Source organism: Sphaerodactylus townsendi, linkage group LG09, assembly GCF_021028975.2.
Source record: "Sphaerodactylus townsendi isolate TG3544 linkage group LG09, MPM_Stown_v2.3, whole genome shotgun sequence".
NCBI lineage: Eukaryota > Metazoa > Chordata > Lepidosauria > Squamata > Sphaerodactylidae > Sphaerodactylus > Sphaerodactylus townsendi.
Window position 1 is genome coordinate 36,788,167 of NC_059433.1, and position 17,601 is coordinate 36,805,767.

Consider the following 17,601-nt stretch of genomic DNA (forward strand, 5'->3'; position numbering starts at 1 on the left):
TTACAGTAGGTCAGCCATAAGGAAGCCAAATCTCTCAGTGAGTTGATGCTGGCCAGGATGGTTCACTACAACAAGAAAAGCTTCTTCAGATATGTGAGGAACAAATGTAAGATAAAGGAGACAATAGGCCCACTGTTAGTTGAAAATGAAGAAATTCTGACAGAACAGAAAGATAGCAAAAAAAAGCTCAATGCCTATTTTGCCTCAGTTTTTTTTTCTATCAATTAGAGAACAGGTTCATGTAGAGATGGTAGTAGACAAGGCACAGCAAGTTGAACAGACGTGCTCGTATCTGCACTTTGGCTGCTGACAGGACCCTCTGTTAAAATCCCAACGTGCCCCTTTTGACTGGACCTTTCCGGCCAGGGCACCCTTCGGTGCCTTGTCATTTAAGCTGTTGTCACCGGCTCCTTTTATGGAGGGGTGCACCACCACCATCCATGTCTGGTTGTGAGTCAAGTCCCAATGGAAGCGGCTTTTGTGCGAAGCGTTCTTTCTGACAGCCTTGTCATAAACTATGGCCGCTATGTCACCACCCAGAACCTGAGCCCGAAGGACATGAGTCATGGGGCAATCAAATTCCAGGCTCGAAGGGGGTACGCAGCGGCTATAAGGGCCAGGTACTCCCCAAACCCCCACAGCCAGTTTTCAAAGGACCTGTCTGCAGCCTGACTATCCTTCTTTTTCTTATCTGTGCTACCGCCTGCCAAGCCTTGCTCCCCTTCTTGACATAGGCATTTAAATACGTTAGTATAATAGCTATCTAAGGCCCATTCCCTGAGTTTCCTAGGTAGATGTGACCCGGGAGGATTCCCGGTGTCATCTGAGGCAGCATCAAAGGGTGCCACCTCCTGGCCACTCAGTTTCCTGCGTTTTGCTAACCGGGGGGGGGGGGGGGGGGAAAAGGCACCTTTTCACCCTGAAACCAGAATTCTCCCGATGCTTGCATCGCATCGTCATCAGAAGACTCACTGGAAGTGGAAGAACTGGGTGACCTCCGAGAGGACTCAGAGCACCGTGAAGATCGCTTCTGTCTGCGCCCCTCTCTTTCCGTATGCCCATGGACACATCGACTTCAGTCGATGTGCTGGCTGGAGGAGATAGCTGGGAAGTGGAAGCGGCACAGCCGATACCACGCTGAGGAAGCCACGGTTGCTGAAGGAGATGGGGTGCTGCCACCCACTCCTGCAAAATTGGCAAGATACAACTGTCCTGGAAGGGACCCTCCCAGTGCTTGGGATAAATGCAGCAAGGTATCAGCCAAGCTTTTCATTAAGCTGCTGCTTGGTCCTGGCTCCGAGGTCGCTGCACCTGCAGAGGTGCTAGGCTGCGCCTCGGAAATCCATTCCTGTGCTGGAACGCTAGAATCCCCCTGCCGGGCTGGCGGAGTGGGGCTGTGTCCTTTGCCAAAAGGAGCCCACCATGGTGTTGCCTCGCACGCCGCTGTCTGAGCCCTGGCGCTAGCGCCACGCCTGCCCACCACCGGGTCTGCTTCATGAAAGGACAGGCCTGTCTGGGCACGCCCCCTGTTCAACAGGGCTCTGCCCCTTACTGAAGCCCTCCAATCTCCCAGGGCTGGACCCTTGCTTCTGGAATGCTTGGGGGGCATTGTAAATCCTGATAATCCCCTTTAGCTCCCGTGGAAAAGCTGCTTGCCAAAATCTAGGGCCCCTCTCTGGAGAGAGGGGGGGTTTGGTTTTGCAGCTGTTCCCGCTCTGTACTGCGGCTGGTTCCCCTCACGCAGGACCACAGCCTTAACTGTCCAGCTGAAATGACTTCAAATCAAGCACCTTGATGGCAAATTCTTCTTGGTGCCGAAGCTAGGCCACAACTCGCTCCTGGGATGTGTCACGTCGCTCTTGAGCCTTGGCTAGCCAAGAAGGCTGAGGCTCGGGGTGTGGCGCTTTTATGTGTCTTGCTGCTCCCACCTTTTTCAGCTCGGGCCAATAGTTGCAGCTCCCTGCAACTGCGCCCTATGAGCTGAATGTCCCCCTCCTCTTTGCCTCGTGTTGCTCACCTCTGCCACAATGGCTGCCACCAGTGACTCGATGGCTGCTATTAGATAGAAAGAGAGGTAGTTGAGAACCACTTGGCTGCGTTGGATGGCTACACATCCCCTGAGCCAGATAGTATCCACCCAAGAGTGCTGAAAGAACTATCTAGAAACTTGCTGAGTCTTTGTCCATATCCTTTTCTCAATTTTTAAGTTTCTATTTCAGTAAGGCACTGAGAGGCTTGGAAAGGACATTGAGGGGAGAAAGCCTGACAGAACCTCATCCATCAGACAACATAATCCATGTTCATGCTGCATATAAACCAACTCTGAATTTGACCTTTTCCTGTAAGCTTAATATTTTGCCTACAAAAATATGGTTAACATGTGGTGTCTGCATAGCAATATTGTCAAGGGGAGCTGCAGTTACTCTTTCTAGTTCAGCATATCTTAAGGTGGTATTGGGTCATTTTTTTAAATGTAATTGGATATTCTAGTGTATATATGCTGTACCCTTTTGGTCTGTTGACAAGTCCTTAAACTGGAAAACTAACTTTATTTAATGTAGCCCAATCATCTATTGTAGTACCCACAAATAACTTAAGATTTTGTATTTACAAGAAACCATTTCTCCTTTTTTCTTGAAAATGTATTTATATGGATTTGAGGGGAAGATTTATATTTTACTGATTAGTGTTGCCTCATTAACCCTGAAGCTCTGAAAAGTTTGGGCAAACTGCCAATGCTAGAATACATGCTAGCATCTTCTCATATAAACCTTGTATATAATTAAACTATGCAGAAAATAGAATGCTTAACTAATGTTACAAAAATGTTTTCTTTTGTTTTATTGAACAACTAAAGAAAATTTAAGGGAAATGTTCTTATCTTGCAGTTGTGTCTGATACCATATTCTAATTGATATGAAATACTAGTTTGAGGATTCTGATTTATATGGAAATGAATTGTTTATAGTTTGGCTACCGAAGAGAAAACAGAGTTTATTTGATATTATTAGCATATGGGATTGGATCCAGGCAATTGGAAGTGAGTACAGCTCAAAAAGTGGATCTTTGCTTCTTTCCCATTACTTTACACACCCCAAAATAACTCCTAACGATCAGAGGATCCAAGCTGTGAAATCACCAAGTGTGACTTTTGGCAGGATTACAATTAAACATAAGTGAAAAAATGTTCCAATATCAAGCAGAGACACTTATCTCACAGCAAACATTTTTAAAGATAGATTAGCCAGAGTTCCACTGTGTAAAGATCATGAACTTCCACTTGCCAGGGAATACCAGTATAAGGCCGGAACTAGAAAGTCCTTTGATAACAGACTGAACAAAACTACTTTTTCACTTGACTCTCAGTCTAGAAGATTAACTCTAAATCATCTAGTAAAATAATATGGATTCTTTGTTATATGTTGCAGTGTGGTTAGTTTATTGTTACATGTTGTCTCTGTTGTAAGTGTCATTACATGATTGAAGTAGAATTCCAAGCAATGTTTGAAAGTTATGGTTCTAAGACTGATGTGTTTCCAGGCACAAGCTCATACACACAGTCTGGTTTCACTTGTCAAGGTCCAGTTCCAGGGATCAAGCTCAAAAAGTTTCAAAAACTCACAGTGTTCAGTCCAAGAGAAATCCAAAAGTACAAATCCAGAGATCCAAGCCAAGGTCAAAACAAAGCAGTCATTTCAGAGAGGTATGTGAACCCACCGACTGGAAAGCGGATTGCTTTATCCCCACTGAAACCTGCTATACTTTTGCTGTGTGAAAAGGGCCTCAGTCTCCTGTTCTGCCAGGCCCTGCATATTTTCCTCCTATGCCATTCCTGAGTCTCTAGTGATGAAAGCGGTAAGCAGACTGGCATCTGGCTTTCTGTATCTGGCTCAGAGCTAGAGAGCTGAGGGTCACTGGGCTGGTTCCTAGCTGCTGGTTTGAATCTGACCCCCATGGGGGTTGCTTCTTTCTGCACCACTTCTGCTGCTGGCTGTGGATAAGAGCCAGAGCTGCTGGCTGACTTTGACATCTTTGCTAACTACTGGATCCAGCTGGTCTATAACAACTGATACTGTCAAATTTAGAAGGAAATCCAATCACTTGGTGTAATCTCTGGCAGACTTGTCTCATTGACTATCATCATTTTTTTCTGAAATCCATTCAGTTAAATGCATGTATTTAATAGGTTGCCATTCCCCCCCTTTTTTATTCCATAAAAGGAGCTATAGAATTTCAAACATCTGACATTTATGACAGTTTATTCTAATATTTTTATCATTTTGCTTAAGAGGGTAAGTATCTTGTCTTCTTCTCCATCATTTATAATATCAGTTATATTTCAAAATGTTTTTTTTCTGTAAGTTTCAACAGTGTTTTAAATTTGAGAAAGAACTCCCATCTATTCTATTTGCATTCTTAAGGCTGATTTATATCTCTTTATTAGAAATGCTGTGGGTTGTTCAGTAAATGAATGGTGATGAGGGAGCACATACAGTTTTCCTTTCCAATGACAGGTATGGTAACGTGCAGCAGAGGATGTTAGATTTATGTGATTGGAAGACAGCTGTGCAGAAGGGTTTTAAAAATTGTCCATTAATAATAAAGGATTTCTCTTCCATACTAGAGAGCCACAGGAAAGGATAACACAAGGAAGGTCATTGTGACTTTGATAGGCATTAGAAACTGACATCTGTTCATATTCTACCTAACATAATGCCATGATTAAGTTAATATGTTGCAAAAAAACCCCCCATGACTTCTCTTTCTTTGCAGAGGTTTTATCTGATACAGAAATTGTAGGCCACAGCTGGTTTCTCTCCCCTTTAACCAAAATAAACCAAGTAATAGTGAAAAATTGCTAAACTAGGTAAATTTTAATGACACGCTGATAATTAATTCTTTTCTAGGTAGACAGGAAATAAACCAAAGTAGAATGATTATTGTGGTGGTGAAATTATGGAGGAAAGAATATCTGAGAACAGATCTGAGGGATTTCTCCCACCCAACCCCCTTTTCCTTTGGGAATAGTTCTAGCAAGGAAATCGCATCCTAGCAGACAATGACCCATTATGCATGAAGTGCTTTCTGCAGGCCTCCTAGACCTGCAGACTCTCAAGCTGAGCACAGAATATCATTTGAAAACACAGAAATTCTGGACCACTCTAACAACTGCTATGTCAAGACTACACAGAGAAACCATTGAAATCCACAACCACATTGGCAATTTCAACAGAAAGGAAGAAACCATGAAAATGAACAAAATTTGGCTACCAGTACTGAAAAACATTAGAATTAAGACAGTGACTAATGAACACCACCCAGACAAAGGATGTCTCCAGGCAGTGAGCAGTCAAAGGGCTAGCGAACACCACCCAGAACAACACCCATCATTCTAGGCAGTAAACAATCAAATGGATCAAAAGCCAGGCTACTACAATGCAGATGCCCTCACTAATTGATTATGCTATCTTCATGGTTACTCACATGCTAAATGGGTGGATCTTACCCAACACATGCAAATCAAGCTTGCTAATTGCACCCTTTACACTTGTTAACAGCAAATGGTTTTTTCTCCCACCCTGGACATTCCACAGGTATATACTCCACTTGCTTTACTACTATCAGATCCTCTGAAGATGCCAGCCACAGATACAGGCGAAACATCAGGAGAAAATGCTACTAGAACACAGCCATACAGCCCGGACACCACACAACATCAAAGAAAATATAGTGTTATTAAAGTGAATGATTATAAATGTTATCTTTTGGTTGGTTGTTATATGTTGCTTGTGTATGCAAAAGATGATACTTGTGGAACTAGCCTTATGAAAATAGAAAATATCAGAACAATAATAATATATGCTGGTTTCACAGTAAAAGGGTCGAATTAGTTAAATATATTATACATGGGTTAAAGCAGAATGGGAACTAGGTAGAAATCCCCCCCTTTACTTTGTTATTCTGATCTTTTAATTGATATAGTTTAAAAATAATTTTTAAAATGCTATTAAGAAAATAAAATAAGATAAATGCAGTAGCAAAGAATACGTTCTTCCAGTGGCATCTTAGACACAATCTCTCCTTGGACTCTAGCAATGTAATTTAGAACAATTTTGAAGTGCTCAGGTTTATTTGTTTTTTTAATTGTAAGGGGTAAGAACTACAGCTGCCTCTACTGAGGCATTCTTTGTTGGCGTTTCTACCTGGAATGGCTTGCCTGAGAAAGTCAGGAAGGATCCTTCACCTTTATTTTTAGTACAATGTGTAAAATTGAATAGTTCAAAAGGGCAACTTCTTTATTAAAGGAACAGGGTTGTAATTTCAGTTGCAGTGAAAAAATAGGTGTATTTTTTCTGCCCCTCATATTGCCTTGTATATTGGAACTATGTTATTGCTTTTATTTTAGTTTTCTGAAGTTCTGTTTCCTTTCATAAGCCCCTGTGCACCAACTACAGTCATCAGGTAGCCATCTGCTGGCTATCCCAACACTTAGGGTGGCCTGTCTGGCAGCAAACAGAGCCCAAACAATTTGCATCATGGCTCCTGTCCTGTGGAATGGGCTTCCTGAAAAAGTGAGGCCCCTTCCGCACACGCAAAATAATGCATTTTCAAATCACTTTCACAACTGTTTGCAAGTGGATTTTGCCATTCCACACAGCTTCAAAGAGCATTGAAAGCAGTTTGAAAGTGCATTATTCTGCATGTGCGGAATGAGCCTGAGAGAAACCCCATCCTTAGAGATTTCAGGAAGCACTGCAAGCCTTGCCTATTTTGAGGAGGTTTGAATGGCAGGCTTCTTTTACAGGGGGAAGAGTAGAGATTTGGAATTTGTTATTTTATTATTTGGTTATTTTATTTTTGGTTTTAAACTGATTTTTTAAACCATTGTAACTGACTTTGAACCACGAGAGAAAGGAGGATATCAACATGTCAATACATACATACCTACATATTTAATTCAACTTTATATATTTTGTTGCATTTATTTTAATCGTTATATAATTCTATAGGCTACCTTGATCCCCAATGAAACAGTGAATGAAAACAGGATGGGGTGGGCTGTTTCTCCTCAGTCCTCTGGGTTTCTCTTGGTCTTACAGCTCTTCTGATTTCTGTTGTGGAGTAGCCATTAGCCAGCAGAGCCCAGTCTAGGTGATTGATTTCATCAGGGAGGAGGTGAGGTTCACAAATTTGTTTTGCATGATCTGTCAGAGTTTTGATTATACCCCTTTTTTGTTGTGGGTGCTGGGTAGAGTTTTTATGTAGATACCGGTGTCTGTGTGTGTTGGTTTTCTGTATACCGTGTGGCCTAGTTGATGGTTGGGTCTGCGAAAGACCAAGACATCTAAGAAAGGCAGTTTTCCTTCTTTTTCAGCTTCCATGATAAACTGGATGTTTGGGTGGATGCTGTTAAGGTGATCCAGAAAATCCAGCAGTTCCTCCTCGCCATGGCTCCAGATTGTAAAAGTGTCATCCACAAATTGGAACCAAGTTGTGGGTTTCCTGGGTGCTGTTTTGAGGGCTTGTTTCTCAAAATGTTCCATGTAAAAATTGGCTATCACTGGGCTGAGGGGCTTCCGATGGCTACCCCATCTGTCTGCTCATAGTAATCATTGTCCCATTGGAAGTAGCTGGTTGTTAGGCAGTGTTGAAACAAATCTGTGATGTCATGTGGAAAAGTCTGTTCACACCTTCAAGTCTGTTACAGCCTTCAACAATACATTCAGCAAAGAACCTTAGCTTTGCAGTAATGCAATTTAATAGCAGAAGTTACCCAATGAGATAGAGTTGGGATAGATAAAATGGAGCCCTTCTTGGTTCCTCTAAAACAAACAAACAAGGCAATGCCCTTCTTAAAGGACTTGTTTCTGTCAGTATAAGTGGAAAGATCCTTGTGCACATCCAGGGATACATAGCCCTGCCTTCATGAGACTGAAGGTCTGTAAAAAATACTGGAAGGACTATATATTGTGAGAGATGAATCTGGGACACCAGTTTAGGGAGATGGTCAAGGCTAGGCCTGAAGACTAACTTGTCAGGGAAAAACTGGGTAAACGGAGGGTCACAGTGTAAGGTCCTGACTCTGCATGCAGAGGTAAAAGCCACCAAGAATGTCATTTTTATTACAAAAAACTGCAGAGGGCTGGAAGCCATGAGTTCAAAGGGGCGAGATGGGATAATACCAACATCATGCTCCGCTAAGGAACTGGGGATCTAACTGGCAGGAACATATTATTCAGCCCTTTAAGAAACCTCTGAGAGAAACCAAGTGAAAACAGTGAGTGGGTGCCAACCCATCATGGAAGGCAGATACTGCTGCCAAATGTACCTGTACAGAACTGTTGGCTAAGTCAGTGCTGTTCAGTGACAATAGTGCTCTTTAGTGTCAATGGGACAGGAGTAGGCATCTATCTACAATCAGGCAGCAAATCTAGCCCATTTAGCTGAATATGATTTTTTGGTAGAGGGCTTCCTGGATGCAACCAATCTAATCACAACTTCACCTGGTCAACCTGGAGTGAGGAGTTAGGCCATGAGCTGTAGGGAGGCCACATCATGGTGAACAAGCTGCTCGATACTCAGGAGATTGGCTCTCAGGGCTAAGTGCATGTGCCTTTCCTTGTATAGAGACCACAAGGGATCAAACCATGTCCTCCTGGTCAAAAATGGGTCAATCAGAATGAGATTGGCCTTGTCGGCCTTGGCAATTACCTTGAATATTAATGGTGTGGGTGGAAAGGCATACATCAGTGGCCTTGACCAACTGATAGCACAGAAAGTGTAGACCCCCGCTCTGCTGGTACAATACACGGGATATTTGGCATTCATCACTGATTTGAACAAATATATATCCAGTTCCCCTCAAATGTCAAACTTGCACTGGGCCTTGCAGGTCCTGCTCAGCTCATTTACCCAGGTATTGGATGAGTCAGCTACATGGATCGCTGACAGGCGGGAGTTGGGTAGAATGGCCCATTCCCAGATCTTGCACAATTCTTGTACAAGGAAAGGAATCCCATACCACCATGCTTGTTGACATGAAACTTGGCTACCATGTTGTCTGTGGAGATCAGGACATCTCTGCCTCAAAGCAGACCAATAAAAGAAACCAGAGTGTGTCTGCTCCTTCCTCACCTTGCTGAAAAAAATGTAATAAAAGGCAATCAGAATGCTTGATTGACAAAGAAAGGCCAGTGCTGCTAGAATGGCAAGTTTTAGCTGGCACCATCTGGTCCTCTTTCTGAGGTAGCACAGTTGGGAGAAAAAGCTTGACTAATTCTAAAAGAAATAAAGATGAAAAATAGTTCTAAACTATTAATTCATTATAAACAGTTTAAAATAACAACTAAGCAAAACAGTAATCAGTAATTAAACAGTAATTAAAAATAAAGACCACATTCAGGAAATATTCTTCAAGAACATCATAAGGCCCTGAAATTATGTTCCTGCTTTCAGGTAGATCCTTGTTACTGAAGTCAGAAAAAAATATGCTGACAAATAGCCACCAGATAATTACTAAGGCACAGTAGAAAATGGCCAGGCTCTCTGAGGTGTGTGCTAATCCAAACTGATAGCACCGTCTGAAAGAGAACTAAGCTGACATAGCCATTATTAGCTAAGGGATCAGAAAGGTCAGTGTGATGACAAGCCAGCTGCAACAGTGAGGAGAAAATAAGCTGAGAACAGTTCCAAATGTGCTATAATCATCAATCTGAGGTGCAAAAAGGGAGGGAGTAAGTAGGGACACAAACATCAGTTATTTTCATTGTCCATGGTCTGCCATCTTGTTAAGAGAAACTTGGCATTAACTTACTTTGGAAACAGAAGAAGCCACAATTCTACTGTTCTGGAATCCAACAGATTGGACTTTAGGGAGTGAATCAAATTAAGCCTGAATTTTCCCAAGAAGTTAAAATGACTCAGTGAGCTGGTAGAGAGCTGGGATACCAGGCTCTCTGAAGCAATCAAGAGTGTTGCCCAGAAAACATCCTCTCGGCTCCTGTACCAAATTGGCTCCTTGATACACTGACATAACTTGAGCGAGTGTGGTGGTGGGTTCGTGACAAAGAGTCAAGACACACTCATATAGGACGCTTATGAAATCCTATGAGAGAGCCATGAAGGAGACAAAGAAAGCTTTAAATAATATAATTCTGATATTGACAACTGCATCAATTGGTCCCCAAAATCAGAAATTGGCCTTTAGCTCTGAGGCATTGGCCAGCTATTTTGCAGACAAGATTTGTCCCTCTGCCAGGCCCTTCCTGTCACCATTGATACGAGGGAACTGGAGACCCCTTGCCCATCTTTTGGTCCTAGTTTTGACCATTTCACCCTGCTAAATCCCTCCAAGGTAGACAGACCTCTGTCAGCTGTAAGATCGACTTCTTGTCCTTTTGGCCCTAGCTAGTGAAAACTAGAGGGGTGGAGTTATGGAGCCACCTGTTGGATATCATCAAGGGTTCTCTTAAGCAAGGAGTCTTCCCAGGTCAGCTGAAAGAGGCAGTGGTCCACCCTCTTCTTAAGACCTAAATTAGATCCTCAGGATCTGGCCATTTACCGCCCAGTATCGAACCTTCCATTCCTGGGCAAGGTAATTGAGAGAGCAGTGGCGGACCAGCTCCAGAAGTTTCTGGAAGATGCTAAGGTTCCTACCAATCCGGCTTCTGCCCTGGTCATGGGAATGAGCAGTCATATTGTATTAACTAATACTGTGTTAGTGTTTGTATCATGATTTTTAGGATTTTATTGTTGTTTTAATTGAAATTTTATAGTGTTGTATTGCCACCCTAAGCCCTCCAGGTAAAAATTAAAAATAAATAAATAAAATAAATAATAATAAAAGAAAGAGGGCAATAGAAAGGGGGGGAGAGAACAGCAGCAGTGGCAAGGGGACAAGAATGGAAACTGCATCCACAACATTGTTATTGCTCATTTATTGTGTTACCAGATTAATGTTATTTAGGCAAGGTACCGAATATGTCAAGGTGATGTTCCATTTTAATTAATACTAGCAATGCAGTGTTAAGTGTTTCTGAACCAATTGACCTCAATAGATGGAGGATAGAACTCTGCTTACCATTGCACTGTAAATCAAGGACATTTGGTGCCCTTCAGGGAAATAATGACAAGACATGAAAACAAACTGAACAGAGAACAGATAGTGCTAAATCTTTATTTTGTAAAACATAAAGAAGTAAATAACTGACTTTGGCTGTTGTGGTAGTACATCTTCCAGAAAAGACAGGAATGACTAAAATGCACTGATGATTTCCAGATTTATTGATACAGGAAATTTGGGAAACTGATTAAAACAGTTTATGCAAACAAGTGGATTTTTTAAATTCATAGTAGAAAAGAATTAACCCTACCTACCTACCTACCCACCCACCCACCCACCCACCCAGTCATTCTTGCCCATTTCATTGGGCTGAATGCTGCTTTACTACTGGTGCAAAAAAACCCAAAATCCAGGAAGGTTCCTCTCTGACCATCAAATAATTATGCTAGGGATCATCATCCTGCATGGACAAAAGTCATGCAGGACAGAAGCTGTAGAAAGGAGAGAAATTAGGTGAAATCAAGTAAAAAATATAGGTGGATCCAACCCATTAACTCTGGCTAAGGCAAGATATTAAAGGTGCTATACACTAAACCTTTAAAAGACAATGGCTCATTCCGCACACGCAAAATAATGCACTTTCAAGCTGCTTTCACAACTGTTTTTGCCATTCCGCACAGCTTCAAAGAGCCCTGAAAGCAGCTTGAAAGTGCATTATTCTGCGTGTGCGGAATGAGCCAATGAAAGGCATAATGCAGAAAAAAATCCTCTAACAACCTAGTTGCTTTAAAATTTAAGAGACAGAGTTTAAATTAATATGTGAAGAAAATCATTGCTGATGATATGGAAAATGAGGGAACATAAGCATTCAAATAAAAGCTGTTCCTTGTGTTTGTGTCAAAGAGCAAATACAAAAACCACACATCTCACCACATGTCAGATAACATGGAAGATACACAAATACTTTTCTTTTGAACATGTATATTTTATTGATTCTGGGGACCAAATGTCAAATGTAATATTGTGATGTTTCAGGTAAATCAAGAAAGGGGTCTTTTTTTGGAGGGGGTCATATTGTGGTTGTTTGAAAATACCTTTTCATGTTTGAAGTATATCATTCTTTTTTGTGAAACTGAAGTATTCTGATCACTGTTACTTTAGCATGAAGCCATTGGATTTAACAGAAATCTTTGGTGGTATTATATAAATATGTGAGCAGTTTTTTGACAACTTTCAGCTCCTTCAGCTTGTATGCACCTTTCTCTGTGTTATAGAGGCAGACATGCATATTGATAAAACTCTGCAAAAACCATCTTGATGTGATTGTATGTGTGATTACATCAAGATTCTCTTGGGGCAATGCCTTATTGATGAGTATCCTCTTCTGTAGCTTACTAAAGCATCACAAAACAGCTGTATAATCATTTATAGTGTTCTTTCTTTCTCTGGTTTTCTGTCCAAAAAAGGCGCCTGGATAATTTAGAGGAGGGGAAAGATACAAATATCACACACACAGAGACACACACACACACACACACACAAAGTGAAAAGTGCAGAAATTTGTTCATGCATACTGCTGTGTAAAAAATGGGGGAAATATACAATGGAAGGTCTTTTATCTTGGAATCAACAGCAGCTTATTTGGAATTCCAAATAAATAGAAAATACAGATAAAAAGAATTTGGAAGCATTTCTAGATAGAATATGGGGAAGAACCACACACAAAATCACACATTCATGATATTCATTGACAGTACAATCCTAAGAGCACTTCCATGTGAGTAAGCCTCATTAAATAAATGTAAGGAGGATTCTGAGTAGAGATGTTTAGAATAGCCCTGCTGAAAACCTAGAGACAGTCAGTCATTTTGTGGCTTGTCTTATCTCACAAGAACAAGACAGTTGAGATCATAAAGAGAGGAGAAAGGCAGGAGAAGGCCCCTTTGGGTAAAAGGCAAGATAAGAATATAGCCAATAATAAAAATAATAGAAAAATATATACAAATAAACCAAAGACTATTTATAGAGGTATGTCTGTTCAGTTCTATTCTCATGTGCATCTTTCTTCAATATTCAGAATTTTCAACTATCATTTTAGTGGCAAATCAATGGAAAGGCTTGTCCTAGCTCAATCAAATTAGAAATTATGCTCATAGCAGCTTCACAGTATGTGAGTGCTCCAATGGCCCCAGTTCCAGTGGTAGATTTCCACATGCAAGATTGCAGTTTTTCTGCTGATAACTATGGGACTTTAGAAAATGGATCTTAATTGGACCCAACTGTTTTCTGGATGATCGTCAAATTTAATCCAAAATCACTCATGCTAGTTGTCAAGGTAACCAACCTATCAGTGAATTATACTACCTGACACTTGTGCCAGCACAAGATCAGTAATTACTTACATTTGCATTTACCACTTAGTTAAATGGCATGCAAAGATCCTCAGCAATACAATGGGAGGGATTTGGAGTGGCACAATCAGGAAGGGGAAGCAGCTATAAAGATGCTACCATTTTCTTTTTGTCTCACACACATTTGGTGTCAAGATCATCTAGTTTTTCTTGCACCAGGCAAGTGAATATATTCAGCAGTTACTGAAACAAATGACACAGAGATGGGAAATAAAACAGGGCTATATTTACTTCAGTCACAATAAATGGCAGAGAACAGCTATTCCAGAAGGGAAGATGGCATGGAATAGTCCAGTCTTGTCACATCTTGGAAGCTGAGCAGGGTTGATACTTGGAACGGAGATCATCAAGGAAGACTCTGTAGAAGAAGACAATGGAAAGCTACCTCTTTCTCACTTGCCTTTAAATCCCCTGCTGAATCCCCTGCTGAATAATTACAGCCACTGTACCATGTGCAGCTGTCTGAGGAGGAGTAGGCACAGGTGTTGGCTGCTCCCCATGGGAGTGTCGTAACTGCTGGTGACTACAACTGCACCTTAACTGTTGCATGGTTATATAGGTGTCCAGAAACAGGAGTAAGTGTCTGAGAACAGAGGGAGGAGGGAGCTCATGGCACAGGGCCAAGGGAGGAGGACAGGCAGGAGGAATCACACTCCTTGATGGGTGCCATCAACCCTTGTGTGCCAATTCAGGCATCTTGAAAGAGGAGGAGATGTGCCCCAAGGGGGGAAGAATGTCAGGAAGGTTTGCCCCCTTGATGGGTACTGTTAATCACCAACAGTTTTCTAGAGCCTGTTGTATTTGTTAATACAATGGGCTTTATTGCGAATATATTAATAATGGTCAAGGTGGATTGGTCTTTATGAGAACCATAACACCTCCTAGTGGGCCAATGGCCTTCCCCAGACCAGACCAGACCAGTGGCAGATGTTTCCAGCCTACCAAAGCTCCTGGTGTGGAAAGGGAGGCAATATCAAGCCTGTCTGCCCCTCCTATGAGGAGAGGAAGGTGGTACCAGTCATTCAGGTCTCAAGACTAAAGTCAATAAGCAGACTCCAGGTGCTGGATCAGAAGTCTTTATTGATAACAGCTAGTACCTGGCTTTCAGAAAGCCAGTTCTGCCAATCTACAAAAATACATTTGCCTTTATCTCCTCAGAGTTCGCCCCATAATTCCCCCCTCCCTAATTCCCATGGAATGTGAGAATAACACAATGGAAAGAGGGTTGTTTGGGAGTTGAGCATCTCAAGGCAAGTGCAGTGATAGTTCTCAGCCACCTGCCACCCCCTCCTGCTGGGAAGGTGCCACGGTTGCTTCTAGTTATCTACAGTTACAAGCATCAAAGAAAAATAAAAGGAAAGAACAAGGTCCATTAACATATGAGGGGTTGAAGATTATCACCCCTTCCCTTCAGCCAGGTGTGACACCTTGCACCTCAGGTTTGTGCTTTGGTGGTCAGAGAGAGCACACCCTGACATAGTTCTACCTAAGCCCTGCCTAAGGAAGCACTATATAGCTTGTCCAAGCTCTCCCCACTCAAAATCAGTGGGAGGTGGTATCCAGCTGGCCCAAGCCCTGCCCAATGAGAGGTAAGCACTGGCCTGCCCAATTTCTGTGCAGCCTGTGAGGAGGTGCCTGGCCATTTGGGTAGTCAAACTGCTTCTTTCTTCCTCCTTCTTTCCTTCCCCTTTTGGGGGTCCAGAGTGGGGGGGGGGGCAGTGGCAGGAAAATTACATCTTTCTTGTTGCCTGATATAGGGATGGAACACTTTTCCAAGACTGGTTTTGCTTCCCATCCACCCCTGATAATCTTACCAAAAGTTTCACTTGTGTCATTGGAAGTAACAGAAAGTATTCTTGAAAATACAGTAATTTCAGTGGTTAGGCTGGCTAATTTAAAACAGAAGTTTCACATTGGGATTCTTTAAAACAACATATTTAGACTGTTGAAGTGTTTCACATATATTTTAAGATTTTAATCCTTACAGTAATGTTATGCATAATGGCATATTATTACCCCTGTACTGTGAGGTGAGCAGCTGATGTTGAGAATATGCCCAGTGCTTTCTTAGTAGAGAAAGTATTTTGAATGGGATATGCAATGGTCACCTCTCACCAACACCTCACTACACCAGCCACTGAAGGAGTAAACAACAGAGCCTCTTTAAAAATGGAGGGAAACTCTGTTGAGGGGGCTGGGAGTTAAAACATACAGGCACTACCCCAAAGACACACTGGCACTTTTAAAACTTTATTTTGACAGAAATGATATTGCTTCTCAGATGGCACAGAGAGGTCTCATAAGCATATGGTTTCAGAAAGTTAGAGCTGTTACTTCACAGATTTCTCAAGCAGTTTCACTGACACAGACTTGGTCACACACAGGTGGCTCACTGAGGGTACTTTTCTCTCTCACTAAAGTCTTCAGCATTTTAGCTACTAGAACACCCACTGTCCCACACTACCAGTTGGAGATTAGAGGACTCTTCGCTTCCTAGCCTTCCTCTTCACTGGTCCCTATTGGGCTTCACTCCCCTCTGGACTTCACTCCCAGACTGGATGGAACTGTGTACTGGCAGATACACTCTGTCTGGATGCTGAGCTGTGGGTCACCTTCCACAGTATCAGATCCCAGTAAGCTTAACACAGCTTCTCACTGCTCAAAGGCTGCTCTTGCTGACAAAGTCAGACTTCTCTTCAGATCAAGATCCAAAAGATTAAAATTTTTCTCACAGGCTTTTCCTGTTTTTATATAACTAGCACTTCTAGCTCCTTCTACCTGAGACTCTAGGTGAACTGTGCCTCTGCCAACCGATCAGGTGGTATCTCCATATAAGCAGCATGCTTTACACATTTCTTGTTGTTGGTAAGGCCGGCTAATCTGCACCTTAACAAACACATTAACCCTTCAGTGTGGGCTAATCAGTCACAGGGTACATAGCACTGTCTCTTATGTTGCAAACCTAAATAGGGTTGGCAATTTGGATTGGCTGAAACAACGATTCGGTCCAAATCGTCTCCAATTTGGGCAGATTCGGACCAAGCCAGGTCCGAATCAGTGGCGTCTGATTCTGTGCCATTACCAAATCGGGCCTTGGACGGCCCAACTCTTTTTTTAAAAAAAGCCCTCTGACAAAAAAAACCCTTATCTCCCCAGTCCCCAACAAAAACCTTCCCTCCCTGTGCTCCAAGTGTGCCCTTTGCTTGAAGTGTGTTGCAGAATGGCTTCATTTTAAGAGGTGGAGGTTCTGTAGGGTTTTCCGGGCTGTGTGGCTGTGGTCTGGTAGATGTTGTTCTTAACAAGTTGCCTGCATCTGTGGCTGGCATCTTTAGAGCTATATCACAGAGAGAAATCTATTACACAGTGTCCAGTGACTGAGCAGGCTTCATGTGTAGGAGTGGTGGTGAAACACAGTAAGCCTCTATGGTGGAAAGACTAGAGAGCTGGGAGATTCTGGGCTCTGAAGTGGCTCCATTGCAGTCAATGGGAAATTTCTGGGGGAGGGCTGCGGGGTGCACATTTCTCAAGGAAAAGCCACAAAGCTTTCAGGGTATCTCTTGATGAGACCATCCAGGTTTGGTAAACTTTGTTTCTGGGGGTTGAATGTTATGGGCCCTCAAAAAGGTAGGGCCCATCTCCCACTGCCACCTGAAGCAAAGTTTACCAAACCTGGCTGGTGTCATCAAGAGACTGTCCTGAAGATGCTCTGAAAGTTTTGTGGCTACCTTGAGAAATGTGCACCCCACAGCCCTTCCCCAGAAATTTTCCATTGGCTGCAATGGAGTGAAGTCACTGTAGAGCGCAGAATCTGGGGAATTTTCTTGGGGGTGCATTTTTGAGATAGTGGCACCAGAATTTCAGGGTATCATCTGGAGACTGTCCTGATGATACTCCCAAGTTTGGTTCAGGGGGTCCAAAGTTATGGAGCCTCAAAGGTGTAGCCCCCATCTCCTGTTAGCTCCCATTGGAAACAATGGAGATGGGGCACCCCATTTGCGGTCAATAACTTTGGAACCCCTAAATCAGGTGTAGGGAACCTGCGGCTCTCCAGATGTTCAGGAACTACAATTCCCATCAGCCTCAGCCAATTGGCCATGCTGGTAGGGGCTGATGGGAATTGTAGTTCCT